The 11632-nt window shown below is 43.4% G+C and overlaps 2 long non-coding RNA genes across 2 annotated transcripts in view; one reads left to right on the top strand and one right to left on the bottom strand.

Annotated features, from left to right (window-relative positions):
- Positions 1–8818: 8818 nt before the first annotated feature.
- The window catches only part of LOC140330416 (uncharacterized), a 4749-nt gene continuing 1935 nt past the window's right edge, over positions 8819–11632 (bottom strand). The window contains exon 2 of the long non-coding RNA XR_011920742.1: positions 8819–9335. This is a non-coding gene — a long non-coding RNA (uncharacterized lncRNA). The remainder of the gene's footprint in view (positions 9336–11632) is intronic.
- The window catches only part of LOC140330415 (uncharacterized), a 10871-nt gene continuing 8467 nt past the window's right edge, over positions 9229–11632 (top strand). The window contains exons 1-2 of the long non-coding RNA XR_011920741.1: positions 9229–9343; positions 10700–10760. This is a non-coding gene — a long non-coding RNA (uncharacterized lncRNA). The remainder of the gene's footprint in view (positions 9344–10699; positions 10761–11632) is intronic.

Below are 11632 nucleotides of genomic sequence, written 5' to 3'. Positions count from 1 at the left end.
ACGCATATCATTATAACAAATATTGCTTTGCTAGAAATCCGCTGAACTTCATTCTGTTCAAGCTGAAAACACCGAGCTATGCTGCACTAAAATCCCTGGCTGTCAGCCCTTGGCTGCTGAACTACAGAACTTCTCCCATCCCTGTCCCTCACCATACATTGATTTCATTTCTCTTTCCTTCAAAAATCCCAGCTGTGCAATGGGCAGAGGGAACAGCCATGGAGGAGTAAGCCTGAGAGATTGTCAGCTCTCCCTAATAGATTGTAAGCTCTTCTACCTTCTATATCCTCCTTATATCCCTAATAGATTGTAAGCTCTTCTACCTTCTGTATCCTCCTTATATCCCTAATAGATTGTAAGCTCTTCTGCCTTCTGTATCCTTCTGTATCCCCCTTATACCCTTATAGATTGTAAGCTCTTCTACCCTCTGTATCCCCTTGTACTCTTTGTACAGCACTGTTGTATATGTTTGTGTTATCGTTGCTGATGATTACCTCTGCCAGGCTCATGCTTCCCCTGCCCTCAGTGTAATCACCCTCCCCCCCCCCCCCGATTATCTCTATTTATATGAATGATGTGAGTATTAGGCTGTGTCTGAGCCTCGAAATGGTTATGCCACCCTCCAGTGAGTAAACGTGGGCACCTCATCCCCCCTCCCCCCTCCCACTAGCAGCAGGCACCAGGAATGGCAGCCGAGGAATTCCTTCTAAAAATATCATTGCTCCTGGCGAGCGCCCCCCTGGACTCGTCCTCTCCTGATCCTTAATGTCTCACTTCCATGGGCAGAGGGGCAGCTGCCTCGGGGAATGTTATTGACACTCTGACCCTGGGGGGGTGGGGTGAGGGGTTCCTCAAATTGCCCTTTATGGGGTGCCATGGCACCAGCCAGGCAGATATCAGACCTTTGTGTTAATCTGTTCAATTAAATTATATAGATCCACTTGCTGCCCGCTACAAAACTATCTCCTCTCCTCACCCAACCCCGGCGTCAGGTGTTGTTATTGGGCTGGACGGCGGCCCACCTGCCACTCCGCCATCAGGGGGCCCAGTGGTGCCGCCCGCTGCAAGTAACATATACCCAGAGTTGTCAACATTCACAAGGGGGGATCAGTGTCACATTCAAGGATAAACTCCTTGGAAAGTCAGCCCCATGAGAGGTCCCCATCCTAATTGTGTAGCTGTAGCTTTAAGGAGTGGCGGGATAACCTCCAGGTGAGCTCTCTGTCCATTTTTTGTGGCTGCGCAATGGAAAAATGTGCTGCAAACTTCAATCTCACCCATCGTCCCAATCCTATAAATCTAAGTGGAGAGGCGCTGCCGGAAAAGTCACACTTTCTGGTATAGGGTGACCCCGCCTTGTCTCATTCCTGCGTTGTCACCCTGTGGTGACTACATTACACAGGCGGGATCCAATGTTGTCACCATTAGGAAATCTTCCCTGAGGAATGCCGAACTGACATTGGCTGCAGGAGATCAGCAACGCCTTGATAGGACAAAGGAGGAAATATGATGAAAGAAAGAAAAAGGAAATACAGTTCTGTATGTGACAATGTCCTGCAAATCTTCAGCATTTGACACTTCCTGTAGTGTCAGATTTTTGTGTTGTCTGCTCAGGTTCCTGCCCATATGGGGGGACATGGGACCCCAAGGGAGGGGTAGCGGCCAGGAACGTAAAATGACTCTTCTATTGCATGGATATTTCACAAATCTGATGGGGTCACTTTAAGGCATCCCCAAATCCAACCATTTCCTGGTTTGGTTGTGGATTGGGCAGATCCTGATGTGTTTGGGCTGTATATGTTTAGCTGGGGGGGATTTTTCCTGACTTCCTGTCCCAGAAATACAACAGGAAGTGAGAGCAAATGTCTGTACAGTAATCTAAGATAGTAATCACAGAATTTCATCACTTCCTGTTCTCATGACAACTGCAAAAGTTTGGATTTCCCATTCTTGGTCACTCACAATCAGCGCAGATTGTGTAATATTCCAGAATACCATCATACATAATAAATTGACGTATAAACCCTTCTCCATGGTGAAGGGTTGCTGCCCCCCGGTGACGGATCGCTGCCCCCCGGGGCGTGGGACACCTAAGGCCGCTTTTCTTGGTAACTGGCACCCGGCTCTGGAGTGCAGATCCGGTTACATTGCGTCAGAACTTTCATGTGTGGACAGCGAACAGAACTCACAGAGGGACAGGTGTCCAACGCCACTACGGGCGGTAAACACAGCGCCGCCACAGGTTAACCCTTCCCTGGCCAATGGGATGCCAGGATTCCAGAGGGATTTCTGTGCTGTCAGGCGGACTCGGGATAGGGAATTGTGTTATGTAACCGATCTGATACATTGATACCGTGTGTGACAGTATTCACCCCAGAAATGTTTGTAAACTCACCCAGCTTCCTAGATTGTAAGCTCTTCGGGGCAGGGTCCTCCCCTCCTCACTGTCTGTATCTGTCTGTCATTTATAACCCCTATTTATTGTACAGCGCTGCGTAATATGTTGGTGTTATATAAAGGCTGTTTATTAAGAATAACTCAGGTAACCACCCAAAAACAGCCGGGTGATTACTGAAAATTTGCCGGGTGGTGCGCCCAGCTAAAAGAGTCTGGGGAGATCACTGTGTGATATAATGGCCAGACAGCACGGGGATATCAGTGGGATTCTCGATCAGTGATATAATCAATATTGGATGCTTGTGATCGACCCCAAGACGTCCATGTACCGACCAATGCTCACCATTATATTGAAATATTGATTGGGAGGTAAAAAGGGGTTTTGATTTTAAAGTGAAGCTGAACCCCGGGGATACTCGCCCATCCCAGTTCCATTGTAAGCGCCAACATCTTCTACTTTCTATTTTTTTGCATCCCCATCCTGATTGGCTGAGCAGAGGTGATGTGATTTATGTGCATAGGAGTTCATACAGTCATTAAAGTCTCCTAGATTGTAAGCTCTTCGGGTCAGGGTCTTCTCCTCCTCCTGTGTCACTGTCTGTATTAGTCTGTCATTTGTAACTCCTATTTATTGTACAGCGCTGCATAATATGTTGGTGCTATATAAATCCTGTTTAATAATAAGTCGGGATAGCCGGGTATCGCTGACAGCTGGGTATTACTCAGGTGGGTAATCGGGGGGCATCGTCTGCCCCTTTCTGCAATAACCACCGGCCTCATCGCAAATTTCACTTCCATTTTAATGCCACGCCCAATCAAGTTTTGGATTTGACCAAAAATGTATCATAAAATTAAAAATATGCATTTTTATTTATTTTAGATTTATTATTATAACTGATCACTTTTATTGTTTTTTATGATTGATTTGACACAAAAAGCTGCTTCAATTTTAATGCGATGATTTGGAAATTTTTTGATAAAATGGATAAAAGCGATCAGAATGACAATTTTATTTTGATTGATTTGACATTTTCATCTAACAAACTGAAAATATCAGGCAGTGTATGGCCAGCATAAACCCCGGGATCACACGGGTATTTACCTCACTTTTATCTATTGCATTTCGCACTTTGTGTTCATTTCCATGTCATTGGCTACATCGAAAGCTTTCCAAACATCTGTGCAAGTCAATGGAGGTGGAGATGTACTGATTATAAGGCGTTGGCACACATTGGAGGATTGGGGGGCAGTTTATTTTCTTGGGAAAAAAAACAGGGCAGGTGCCCAGGGCCCCCGCTTTTTCCAGGGCCCCAATTGACAGAAATGCAGAATTGCTGTGCATTTGGGCTTTCATTTCATTCAGTTTGCTCTGAGCATTATCAATCATCGTCATTTTTCTATAAATTTTTTACATTTCCTTTTATCCTTTAGCTCAGTGCTGCTGCAACCACTTCCTGCCTGGCACATTGATGGTTGCATGGCATTCATTAGGGCCGGTTTGCCTAATATGTGAGCAAAGGGTCACCGTGTCTCCATTGGATGCCTGTGTGACCGGGTGACAACACAAGGGCACATTTAGGGTGAAAAGGACAGAGCGTTGTCACTGTAGAATAGGTTTTGATGATTGGGGAGGGGGGTGGATCCCTTTGTGATGTTGGGGTTCAGCTGCACTGATGATGGACTCCTTTCACCCCACACAACCCCTAATGTTTATCATGGGGGGGGGACCCGAGAATCTGTAGCTAATATGTGTTGTGTGTTGGAGTTGTGTGTATGTTATAAATGGCTGACAGCTCGGCAGGCGTTAAATACACAGAGAGGGAAACGTATCTGCACCATTCGTTATCTGACCCCGACAATGCACAGACCACACACAGCCCCTACAATATGAAATAGGACAGCATGGAGTCACCGGCACCCCTCCAATCATTTGACATTTATAGTGTGAAGATTGTTTCCCTAACATAAGCAAAAGCTGACATTCAGGGGCCACACAACGCCCTTTCCTTAAAGGGTCACACAGGGCCCCTTCCCCAGTGGTCACACAGGGCCCCTTCCCCAGGGGTCACACAGGGCCCATTTCTCAGGGGTCACGCAGGCCCACTTCCCCAGGGGTCACACAGGGCCCCTTCCTTAAGGGTCACACGGGGACCCTTCCCAGTGGGCACACAGGGCCCCTTCTTCAGAAGCCACACAGGGCCCTTTCTTCAGGAGCCACACCTTGATTCCTAATATTGTTGGGTGCAGTCCATGACAGCCATTGACAATCACAGCACCGATAGTATGAAATGTGTGCTCTGTGGCCCTGGGCCCTCCCCATCATAAAACGTTTCTTTGACACTTGGTTGAGCTCTGGCAGTCTCGTATTTCACAATGGAGATTAGTGTGGATACAACCTATTACATTTACTGCCCAGCCTGCTGTTTGCCTGCATGGTGCAGGTGGTGAACCCTTCCTGAACTCTCCCTTCCCAGGCACAAATCCAGATAACAACCGTGACCCCCAACTCCACCACAAACCCAAATAATGCCCCTGTGTACAACCTGCCCAGGCAATGTATAAAATACAAAACTCCAACAGATATGGGGGGAGCAGGTGTACAGACAGAAATAAAAACCTAACAGGGGTTCTAACTCTTCCCCACACCCCCAAACAAGGGGCAGATACTTTGGCAGGCCATGCCCATTACAAGCTGGGTGTACCTAATAAACTGGCCACCTAATATACCCATTGGTATGACCAATCAGATATTATTGGGGGGACACCATGCCATAATGCACCCCAATAAAAACATTTTCTCTGCAGGTGATTGGGGTTGTGCCCCATTATGGGTAGACGGAAGCTCTGACATGCGGTTGCTTCTCCTTTTTCCATATGTTAGGTTGCAGTGATGTTCCAATCTTTTATTACTGATCGGAGTTCCCCTGTGATTGGCAATGATTTGGGAGTCTATAGAATCCTTATAGCTGACGCTGCACATTCAGGATTTCAGGCCCATGACCCTGTTTGTTTGCCCGGTGATCCCCGGATTAGTGCGTCAGACACCTGTAACTGTTTTACCTTTGTTGTTGAAGGTAAATTTGGGAATGTTTTCCATGGATTGCTGGGAGGTCCCGGGGTGGCTGCGGAGCTCCGATTGTTAGTATTATAGTATTAGTAGTATAGTAAATCACATCGCCCTATAGGTTGGTATATGTGACCACCAGGGGATAATTAGGGGTAAGCATGCAGCCACTGCAATGATTGGCTGCCATATATTTGGCCCGGGGGTTTATATCCATACAGAATATTGTGTGCTGATAAAACCGATGGCTTCTCTGAGTTGCTGCTGATTTGCTCGCTGGATCTGCTGCTTGTCAGGGATTTTCTGTTCAGAATTTTATATGTAAAAGTATAAATGTAATAAGTGAGCTTTGCTGAAACTGTCAGCAGGCCAGGGTGCAGGGCCCTACAATGGAGAGCCAAGGGCCCACCTATGTCCTGGGGCAGGTGGGTGGAAGCAGAGTCTGATGAGGGGTAAAGAAAGTAAAGTGCTTCCTCTGTTACCCCCAGAAATAAAGATTAATGAATAATGAATGGCACCCTAACTGAATATTTGGTTGCACAATGTTTAAGCGGTTCCTGTATTGTAGGATCCGGACACTTACCTGTGCCATGTCTCCGGCTGGTATCTGGATATGCTGGGCATCCTGGCCCTGCCAATGTAGATGGCAGAAGATCAGAACCAGGAAGAGAAGATGGCGGCACCAATGACAAAACACGGCAGGTGAGGTTATTTTATTAGAGACATGGGCTTTCCCTTCTACGATTGGAGTCACATGATACAAATTCAAGACAAATCACTTTCTACCAATTCATGATTTCCAGGTCATACGATGCGTAGAATGCGCAATATGAAACGTCTGTGCTCCATCCAATGACGTCATCATGGCGTGCAGGACTATTCAATCAATTCTCTGGGGGCCTTTTAAATGAGGGGACCAACAAATGAGTCTATTGTAATAAATGTAATAATACTAATGGTGTGTGAGTGTACACCGCTGCAGTATATGTTAGAGCTATTTACACATGTAATAATGGAGCATGAGTATACAGCACAGCAGCTTATGTCAGAGCTATATACATGTATAATGTTAGAGTGTGAGTGTACAGCGCTGCAGTATATGTCAGAGCTATATACATGTGTAATGTTGGAGTTTGAGTGTACAGCGCTGCAGTGTATGTCAGAGCTATATACATATGTAATGATGAAGTCTGGGTGTACAGTGCTGCAGTATATGTCAGAGCTATATAGAAGTGTAATTATAAAGGGTGAGTGTACAGCGCTGCAGTATATGTCAGGGCTATTTACATGTGTGATGATGGAGTGTGAGTGTACAGCACTGCAGCATATGTCAGAGCTATATAAACATATAATATTGGGGTGTGAGCATACAGCACTGTGGTATATGTGAGAGCTACATGCATGTATAATAATGGAGTATGACTTTGGGGGGCATTGGGGTGTAAACTTCTCTGTACAGTGCTGCGGTATATGTCAGAGTTATATACATCTATATTAAAGGAATGTGAGTGTATGATGCAGCGGTACATGTGAGTGCTACTTAAGTGTATAATAATAGTGTGTGACTGTGGGGGAGGGGCATTAGAGTGTCAGCTCCTCTGTACAGAGACTGATGGTACTGGCTCAGTGTTCTCTGTACAGCACTATTGTATATGTCAGAGCTATATAAATAAATATTAATAGTGTGTGACTGTGGGGGGACATTAGAGTGTCAGCTCCTCTGTACACAGACTGATGGTACTGGCTCAGTGATCTCTGTACTGCAGTATGGTATATGTCAGAGCTATATAAATGTATAATAATAGTGTGTGACTGTGGGAGGACATTAGAGTGTCAGCTCCTCTGTACAGAGACTGATGGGACTGGCTCAGTGATCTCTGTACAGCACTATGGTATATGTCAGATCAACCATTTAAAGCCCCCAAAACTTAATTTCAGCATTCCTGTAGAGGTTTTGTAGGGATCTGATTTTGGGGAAAATTTTGAAACTTTAAATTTCAATCATTTGTAATGGCGGCCCCAATTCCATCCCAATTCACACATTTCTGGGAAGACGTGAGATTTGAACTTTGCAGGGTCTCTGTAGGGGGCGGTAACGAGCATTTTCCATTTTCAATGTTCAGACTTCACATACTTCCAATCTGCTCAGCTGGAATTTCATCTTTTGTCTTTTTTTAGGAAAATTTAGTTCTTTGTTATAGATTTTTTTGATATGTTCCAGACAGAAAAAAAATGTTAAATATTAACTATAGCTTGTCCATATTACATATGTATAATTTCTTCCAGCAGGTGGCGATCTACACTTGCTCTTTGCATGTTTACCTGTTGCTTACAGGACATTTAAACATATTGGCCCTGATTTATTAAAGCTCCCCAAAACCGGAGAAGATAGACTATCATGGGTGAACCTGGGTGATCCTACAAACCTGCAATGATCTTGTTACAATCATTTGCTATTATTTGGGAAATGTTTTCAATCGTCATTGGGAATATTTGATCACTTTAAGCCAAAGGATTGGAGATGCTAAGTATACAAAGTATATAAAACCAAATCTTTTTATCCTCATATAGAACAGAGGGCTTCCAGAGAGATTTCCTGTTCTTGTAACTCTTTTTTTAGATGGGAAGTGGGAAAATCTGCAATGGGAGACAGAGAACGATAGAAATCCGATGAGGTTGTAGAATTCCTTCACTTAGCAGAAATAAAGTAAATTTACCTTTGTGTCTGTATTCTGTATTATCAGAAAGTGAAGGAATCTCTGACTGCAGGAAAACCTAACGCTCCAATCCATCACACCCTATACAAATCTGAAATAGAGATATTTGGGTTATCCATACGCTTTCATTTCGCCTGATCATACTTCCTGTCCTAAGGTGACAACACTGATTCGCTGTTCTGTATCTGATAGAGCAGTGTTGTCATCCTAGGGCCAATCTATAGAACTCTCTATATAGGAGAATGGGTTCTGTATCCTTCACAGATATCTGGATACAATGTGACCGAGGACAGGAAGGTCGCCGCACGCGCAGTACACACACAGAGGTGTTTTTAGAACTTATCAGATATAAAACTTTGCTTTCTGCTCATTTATAACCCAACGCTTCCCCCTCACCTACCCGTCTTCTTCTGTCTCCTAAACCCTCACTACCATTCCATATCCCCCTCATATTGTGTGATACTTCCCCCACCTCCTAGATTGTAAGCTCTTCTGGTCAGGGTCCTCTCCTCCTCCTGTTTGTCATTTCCAACCCCTATTTAATGTACAGCGCTGCATAATATGTTGGTGCTATATAAATCCTCTTTAATAATAATAAAAATACTTTCAATTGCTATCAAAACAGAAGGGGAAACGAGAGAACTGTTAGCGCATTTTAATGTTTTTATATCATGTGATGAATGATTTTTATGTTATGTTTTATTGTGTTATTTTTATGTTAAACCATCTTATATGATTATAAATCGTAAATAACGAGTACAGCGTATGTCTATAGAACACACAATATATCTGTCATACAATCCATGTATAAAGAAAGAAGAAAACTTCACAATCAGTGTCTGCGGCTCCATCCCGGGTTCTGGATTTTGTATTCTTCTCATCCTGACTGTTCCCGATATTTATCCCAGCGGAGGAAAACTAAGCCGGGGATTTTATTCCCCAACAATGAAGATTCAGCGCAATACAAGAAATCCTGCAGGCGCTGACAGCGTGACCAGGGCGCAATGTTTGCAGAAATGTATTATCGCTGTGTTTACATGGAAATGTGGGCCGCTCTCTCTTCTTAGATTTTCCGGGATGGGTCTGGGTGAACATTACCGGGCATCGGGACGTCATCTTTCATGGTGGATTCACATCGCTGGATGCCAGGATTCACTCTAAAATTGTGAGAGAAATAGAAACTTCAGTTGGTAAATATTAGTATTAATAATAAGCTTGTGTTTGTTTTTATATAATGAGATTTTTATTGATATGCAAATAATATACTTTCTGTTTTTGGGAAAGGGTAACGGATAGTAATATACCTCCTGCACTCATTTCCCTGGGAGGGGGCAGATAACTACTTGCCCCCTTATTAGGAGACAATGGGCCTTATTTAATAAAGCTCTCCAATGCTGGGGTGAATACACTTTCATCTGTGAACCTGGGTGATCCAGCAAACCTGCAATGGATTTCCTAAAAATTATTTGGTATTTGTTAGCAAATGTTTTCAATCCTGGAGCAGATCCATTCCAGGTTTCCTGGATCATCCAGATTCACTGATGAAAGTGCATCCTGTCCAGCCTTGGAGATCTTTAATAAATCAGACCCAATATATGGGGAAGAGGCCCTGTCTCTGAACCCCGGGACCAGCGCAGATAGAAGACCTGGTAGGGCTCTGAATTCACTCTGCTCACTGTTTTCCCATACAGACTCCGTGCAAAGATAACGACCTGAGGTGTTAGGTAAAACTAAAGCCCCCCAAGCTTGTTTTTTAAAGGATTTGTGAATATTCAGGAATCAGATGAACTCTCTGCTGAGTTTTTTTAAATTAATATTTCAGTGTAAATTCTGTGAGGATTACCATGGAATTTATGGCAGTGCAGCAATTCTGCTCATTTCTCTTTCACAGCAGAGATGGTGCATGAAGCTCTATTATTGCACAGAATTTATATAGCGCCAACATATTAAACATATGTACAAAGTCCATAGTCATGTGACTAGCTGTCCCTCTTACAATCTAACCTCCCTTCCATAGTCATATGTCATTATCACAGTCTATGGACAATTTTGAGAAAAGCGAATTAACATATCTGCATGTTTTTGGATTGTGGGAGGAAACCCACCCAGACACAGGGAGAACCTGCAAACTCCATGCAGATAGAGTCCTGGGTGAGATTCCAACCTGAGACCCAGCGCTGCAAAGGCCGGAGTGCTAACCACTGAGCCACCATGCTGCCCATCCCTCTACCTACCTCATATATACATTATGTGCATTATGGTGATATCTGCAACTTATCCACATACAAGTGAAGCTGCCTCTGATACAACAAATCGAACCATCTGCTCCCTCCCCGGGGTAACCTTTTTATCTCTTCTGAGAAAAGTTGCTGGATTGTCCAAAAAAACAAAAAAAAAAGTTTTGAAAGAAAAAAGAAAAAAAAGTTTTTATATAAATATTTTTATCCTGTTTTGTATATTAGGATGTAAAATATTAGAGAATATACAGAGCTGATTTCTTTTCTTTTATTATCCCCTCCAGGCTCCGCCTCCAGTAATGGGAGAATCCCCGGCACCGGAGGGTCATGTGACCGCGGCTTTAGGTGAGTAAAATCAATATATGATATTTTTTATTATAATAGAGACTTTACATCCATCAGACAAAGTGCAGAGAAGGATACAAAGTTACAAGATACATATACATAGAAATATGACAAACATGGTACAGCAAAAGATAAAAGGGCAACACAAACAAATCTGAGAGGAGGAGGGGGAGCTCTGCAAATATTCCCAGCAGAGAGATAAAAGGAAATATTATCAGCCAGCCAAATAATTCCATATTTCTGTAAAAATATTCAGATGATAAATAAATAAAGCTGAATATCCTGAGCAGAGGAATCCTTTAATATATCTGAAGCCATAAAGAGATTTGTATTGAGATGATGGACCTGATTTATTAAAGTTCCCCTATCTGGAGAATATAGGCCATCGTGGGAGAACCTGGGTGATCCAGCAAACCTGAAATGGATTTCTTTAAAATCATTTGTTATCAGTGGATAAATGTTTTTAATCCTGGACCAGATCCATCCCAGGTTTGCTGGATCACCCAGGTTCTCCCATTCCAGTCTATCTTCTCTATTCTTTGGGCCAATGTGATCAGCTTGAAGTTGTTGTGAACATAATTGTATAACAATTACAAAACTTGCTTTTACTCCTTTGTTACATCTCGACGCTGCTGATTTCCTGCATCATCATTGCAACTATGAGGTCATGGGATTCATTTATTGAAAGCTACAAATAAAAAAAGCAAAAATCTGTATTTGCTCATTACAATTTCAGGTTCTGCTTTTACAGTATTGGTGATTCCAATTCTCATTCCATGTTCAAAGTGCGCAGGCTGTCTAAATGGATAAGAAACAATAATATCCCCAGGCAGCTCTCCTATTGGTGACATACACACTGCTACCAGCAGGGG

This window comes from Pyxicephalus adspersus, chromosome 5, assembly GCF_032062135.1.
Source record: "Pyxicephalus adspersus chromosome 5, UCB_Pads_2.0, whole genome shotgun sequence".
Taxonomy (NCBI): Eukaryota; Metazoa; Chordata; class Amphibia; order Anura; family Pyxicephalidae; genus Pyxicephalus; species Pyxicephalus adspersus.
This window is presented reverse-complemented; position numbering and strand designations above follow the sequence as displayed.